The sequence below is a fragment of the Gambusia affinis genome, linkage group LG12, assembly GCF_019740435.1.
Source record: "Gambusia affinis linkage group LG12, SWU_Gaff_1.0, whole genome shotgun sequence".
Taxonomy (NCBI): Eukaryota; Metazoa; Chordata; class Actinopteri; order Cyprinodontiformes; family Poeciliidae; genus Gambusia; species Gambusia affinis.
In genome coordinates this window covers 17,992,240-17,998,449 of record NC_057879.1, presented here as the reverse complement: position 1 = coordinate 17,998,449, position 6,210 = coordinate 17,992,240, and positions in this window count along the sequence as shown.

The window sequence follows — 6,210 nt, the reverse complement described above, 5'->3', positions numbered from 1 at the left end:
GGCAGCTTTTTCATGGTCGCTCCAGCAAATGTGCATTTAGTCATGCACAGGACAAGACAATCCTCCAGCAAAACAAAGCTTTTGCAAAAGAATAAACATGTTTTCTTCTTTTTGCTCCATTGTTTTTTTTTTTTTTTTTTTTATACTTTATTTTTGGTAAAGTTTTTATACATAGCAAAACAACACATACACACAAAAATCAAATAAAATGAAATAAAAAAAAAAAAAAAAAAAAATCACAAGTACAGTGAACAGCAATCTGAACAGAGAGGTCACCAAGGGGGGGTGAAGACAGCAATACATCACAAAAAAATTAACTTAAAACAGAGATTTTAGGTGTACAGATTACAGTGCTTGTAGAGTTCCATGAAGAGTCAAACAGGTGAGAGTTTATTTGCAGACTTACCAAGTCCTTACAGTACCCAGAATAATGAAGTTAACAATAACTCAATTTACTTTCGAATTCCTATACATTAACCATTTCGACCAACATTTTTGGAATTTGTTTTCCTGGAGTCTAATAGAGAAGGTAAGCATTTCCATTTCACGTATTTCTTCAACAATGGCTGACCAGTCACACAACGGTGGGCTCCCACTGAGCCACCTTCTTGTTATTGATTTCTTTCCTGCTATCAGTATTATTTTCAGAAGGTACTTATCTTGAGTGTTGAGTTCATTTGGTAAATTACTTAGGTATATAGTTTTAAATTCGCACTCAATTTCGAAACCAAGAATTGCTCTTATCTCTTTGGCTACCTTCAGCCAGAAGGAATGAATCAATGGGCAGCCCCAGAAAATATGAAAGTGGTCAGCCATTACACTGTTACATTGTCTCCAACAATGCCCAGATTCAGATCTGCCAGTCTGAGAAAATGTCCTTTTGGGGGTTATAAAAAACCTAACAATATTCTTCCACGAGAATTCCCTCCAGTGACCTGAGTTAGTGGTGGTTGAGTTTGTTTGGCAAATGTTGAGCCACTCATCCTCCGTCAGCGTTATTTTAGCCTCTCTTTCCCATGTATTTTTAATATATAATGTAGATGTTTTTTTATTATTTTCTAAGCACATATAGTCTGGACAGCCTCTTCTTATAAGATTTACCTTTATAAGCATCGATAAAGATATTAATGAGGTCCTGATCATTTTTTTCCAACCATTTAATGTTCTTATTAAAGTGATGCCTGAGCTGCAAGTATCTGAAAAAGTCTCGTTTGTCAAGGTCAAATTTTTCCTGCAGTTGTTGGAAACTTTCCAGATCAGTACCAGAAGAAATCATGCAGTATGAAGTCAAGCCTTTTCTGGTTAGTTGATTGAATTTTGAGTCAAGTTGTGCTGGTACAAAGTCCCTATCGTGCTCGATCCATCTTAATATCCTAGTTTTCCTTTCCAAAAGTGGGTTTTGGAACTCTCTAAACCAAATACTGAGAGGGACTTTTGTGGCAACACACAACTCATCTGCATATTTAGTCTTGAGGTGTTTATCCCCCAGCAGGGCCTGCAGGGGGATGTCAATTTGACTTAATTCTAGTTCTTTCCATTTTGCTTCATACCCCTCTTCACACCAGTAAACTGCAAATTGAAGTTGTGCTGCTCTGTAATAATTTTCCAAACATGGGAGTGACATTCCTCCTTTATCTCTTGGTAACTGTAACGTTTTATAGCGTACCCTTGGTTTCTTATTCTGCCATATAAACCTGGAAATGATCCGGTTCCACTCGTTAAACTGCTTGGGGGGAATTTCTATTGGTAAAGATTGAAAAAGGAACAACAGTTGAGGTAAAATTATCATTTTTATGGTTTCTATTCGGTTGTACAAATCGAGCATCAGGGGAGCCCATTTGTCCAGATTATTTTTAACTTTATTAGTCATAGCACCATAATTAGCTTTGTATATTTTGTTTATGTTTCTAGTAATATTTACACCTAAATATTTCATGGTTCTTGTTTTCCAATTAAATTTGAACTGGTTACTTATTTCCTCTCGGGGTGAGTAGTTAAAGCACAGGGTCTGAGTTTTTCCAATATTTAATTTATAACCTGAATGAAGTCCAAACTGGTGGAGGCAGGACATGAGGTTGGATAGACTGGCATCTGGATCTGATAAGGTCACCAGGACATCATCAGCATATAGACATAATTTGTATTCTCTTCCCTTAAATATGATTCCCTTAATTTCTGGGTCTTCCCTAATCTTTTGAGCAAGTGGTTCTATAAAAAGTGCAAAGAGGATTGGGCTCAGAGGACATCCTTGCCTGCAGCCTCGTTCCAGAGGAATTGTACCTGAAAGGCCTCCATTTATTTTGATCCGGGCTTCTGGTGAACTATATAGTGATTTTAAACAATTTATAATTGTATTATTAAAACCAAATCGCTGCAGAACCAAATATAAGTAATCCCATCGTACAGAATCAAAGGCTTTTTCAGCATCAAAACTGATTGCTAAAGATTTCAAATTATTTCTGCTCATAAAGTCGAACAGGTGTAACGCTCGCCTCACATTATCCTGAGTACGTCTATTTTTGATAAAACCTGTCTGGTCTGTATCAATCAGTTCGGGAATAATATTTTCTAGTCTACTGACAATTATTGAAGTGAATATTTTGTAATCAATGTTCAAGATCGAAATGGGGCGGTATGAGCTACACTCACTTTTATCCTTTCCTGGTTTTGGTATAATGGATATTATTGCTTGTTTCCAGGATGGTGGAGTTTCCCCTCCTTTAAGCACATGATTAAAACACTTTAACAGCAGAGGTTTTATAGATCTCCTAAATATTTTATACCATTCAGCTGGTAATCCGTCTCCAGGTGACTTACTTGCTTTCAATTTTGAGATGGCTTTATCAACTTCTTCTGGCGTGATATCTGCTGAAATCCACTTATTTTGCTCAATGCCAATTGAGGGGAGATCCAAGGAGTCTAGAAACTGTTTTACTGAGGAAAGCTCAGTTAATTCAGGTTGACTATATAAGTTCCTGTAGTATATTTCAAATGAATTATGTATTTCGTCCGGGGAGAAACACATCTGGTTGGAAGTAGGGTTTTTAATTTTAAAGATGGATCTGTCTAATTGTTGTTGTTTTAGTCGCCAGGCTAATATTTTTTTCGCTCGAGGTCCATTTTCGTAATACGTTTGTTTAATATATTTGAGATTAAGTGTCACTTTGTCATTGAGCTTCTGATTTAGGTCGACTTTTAATGCAGCTATTTGCTGTAGTAGAGCAGGGTCTTTGGTTTCAATATGTTTCTGCTCTAAAATGTTTAGTTGTTTAGTCAGGTCACTGAATTGCTCAGATTTTTCTTTCTTCTTCCTTGATGCCCACATTATTATTTTTCCACGCAGTACTGCTTTTGCCGCATCCCATAATATACTTGGAGACAATTCTTCGCTGTTATTGAATTCTACATATTCTGTAAATTCTTTGTTAACGAATTCCTCAAATTTGTTATCATTCAACAGAGCTGTATTAAGTCTCCATATTGTTGTTTTAGGGTGAGTATCTAAATATAGTTTCAAATATACACCAGAGTGATCTGACACATCCCTAGTACCAATAGTACAGTCTAGGACCCTATATCTGTCTGCTCTAAATAGGAAAAAGTAATCAATTCTTGAGTAAACGCCATGAGGGTGGGAGAAAAAGGTGAACTTCTTAGCCAACGGGTGGCATTCCCTCCAGACATCCAATAAGCCAATCCTTTTAATCATTTTGTTTATATACAGGGATTCTGAGTTGATTTTCTTTGAAGGGTTTGAGGAATCCAGGGAAGGATGCAGTTGTGCATTCCAGTCCCCTCCACATATCAAAACGCCAGATGTTTCAGTCAATATAAGATCAAATATTTTATCAATAAATGTTTTGTCATGTCCTGGAGGTCTATATACGTTAAGTAAAGTTACTTCATTTGAGTCTAATGTTCCCCTCACCAAAATAAAACGGCCTTCTTTGTCTGTAATTTGTTTGGAAACCTGGAAGTCCACATTATTTGCAATTAATATTGCCACGCCCCTGGTGTTTCCACTTGAGTGGGAGGAATAAAATGTCTTTCTAAACCCCATTTTTTTAAACTTTTCGTGATCTGCTTTTGTTAAATGGGTTTCTTGCCAGAAGATAATTTGTTGTTGTTCTCTCTTCATCTTAGCTATGAGTTTTCCTCTTTAATTGGATTCTGTAACCCGTGAACATTAATAGTTATAAATTTATATTGCTGTTGGAGCATAAATCATAAAGTGGATAAAACCCTCTAACTTGCACATCCAAGGTGACCTCAACAATGAAACATTTGTAAAAATCATAAACAAAGAACCTGGAACTTGAAGGCATACTAAAGGAACGACTTCCAAAACAAAATGACTCATTACAGAGTCCCGGTGAAGAGAAATCCCCATGAGACTCTGTCCATGGGGGTCTCTCAGTGCAAACTGACATCGCTCGGTATGAGTTTAAGCTCAGTGCACAATCAGAGCCCTTGAACCGGCTCCCATAACTACGGTCATGTGTTGTCTATTATTTAATCTGTAACGTATTTCTCTTTAACATTAGCGATAAAGAGTTATTATAATTATGTCTGACAGTGTCTCTAGACAAAGATATTCAATTCTTAGTCCGACGCTGGATTTTTTCAGTGTGATTGCATTATCTTACTGCATGATTTTTTAACGGCGCTTAACTTGGAGAAGCGGCATCAACTCCCGATTCATGACGAAATCCGCTGAGTTTTTTCCGTGCCCTCTCTCCGTGTGCATCGGGGTTCCGTCTTTTGGCCTCCGCCATCACCCAGGACAGTCTGTCCATTATCTCCATCGGCGCCGCCGGGGGGGAACCATCGTTGCTATTGCAGTCGGGAGCGAAACCTCTCTTCTGTAGGTCTCTCAAAGGCGTCCGCCGCGCTGTTATATGTGACCGGGCCACCGTCAAAAAACACACGAAGCTTCGCTGGTTGCGGGGTTTGGAAGCGGAGACCTTTTTCTTTCAGAAGTTTTCTGATAGGGGCATAAGCTTTCCTCTTCTTTTGGGTCTCTGTCGGATAGTCCTGGTCAAAATAAACCCGCTGCTGGTTGAGGTGTATCTCTCTTTTCTTCCACGCGGCGCGAAGCACCAAATCCCTGGTTCTGAATGCCAGAAAGGAGACCACCACGGAGCGGGGGTTCGCATTCGGCGGTGGTTTGGGACCCAGAGCCCGGTGGCAGCGTTGTATAGCTAGGTCAATATCCTGGAGTGACAGCTCAGCCTTAATGAAACCGACCATAAACTCCAGTAAATTGTCTCCCTCTGTGTCCTCCGGAATCCCATACACACGGATGTTGTTTCTACGTGAGCGTGCTTCTAAATCAGTCAGTTTGGCTTGAATTTTATCTTGATTGCTTATGGTTTGAGACAGCACCTCTTTCACCGCTGCGGTCCACTCCTCCGTTTCTGCCACACGTTTTAACGACTCCTCCGTTCTCTCTTGGTTCTCTTTTATGTCCGACACGATTTCATTTAGTCTTCCATTAATCTCCTCTTGAAAACGTCTAAAATCTCTCTTCATGTCAGCAGAGAAGTCGTCACGAAAGCAGCGAAGCTCTTCTTTCACGTCTGCACGGATAGCTACGATCTCTTTGTGGATAGCTCCGATGCTAGCTTGAAGCCCTTCCATAGCCATGTGCTCGTCACTTACGCCTTCGTCGAATAGTGTTTTAAAAGTTCTCTCGTCCGTTTCTTGTATTTGTTTTGATTTACCGTTACCTTTTGATGGCTTTCCCCTTTTCATCATAAAATATCCGTTTTTAGAGGGTTAATTCAGCTCTGGCAAAGGGGAATTGGACGACCGAGTTGGGAGCTCTGGTTCAACGCGTCCGCTCACCTCAGCGCCATAACCGGAAGTTTGCTCCATTGTTTTTAACGGGACACAATCACACATTTTTTGTTTTCCTTCTCATTTGCAGACGGAAACGCCAAAACCAAGACAAAGCCACTCATTGGTAAATTCAATGAAGCCTGGGGTTTTGTTGAGTCCACTTCCTGAACAAAGAAAAGACAAAACAAGTAAAAATGATAAGTGGGCAAATGATGAAAAATGTCATGATTGGAATGATTCTTCAACATAAAATTTGTCATGCTGATCATTATTTATCCAAGTGCAAAAACCAACCTTTTATAACTATGTAGAGGTTGCAGTAATTTGTTCCGTTATCAAATGGGCTGAACCAAAATGGAGACACGGACG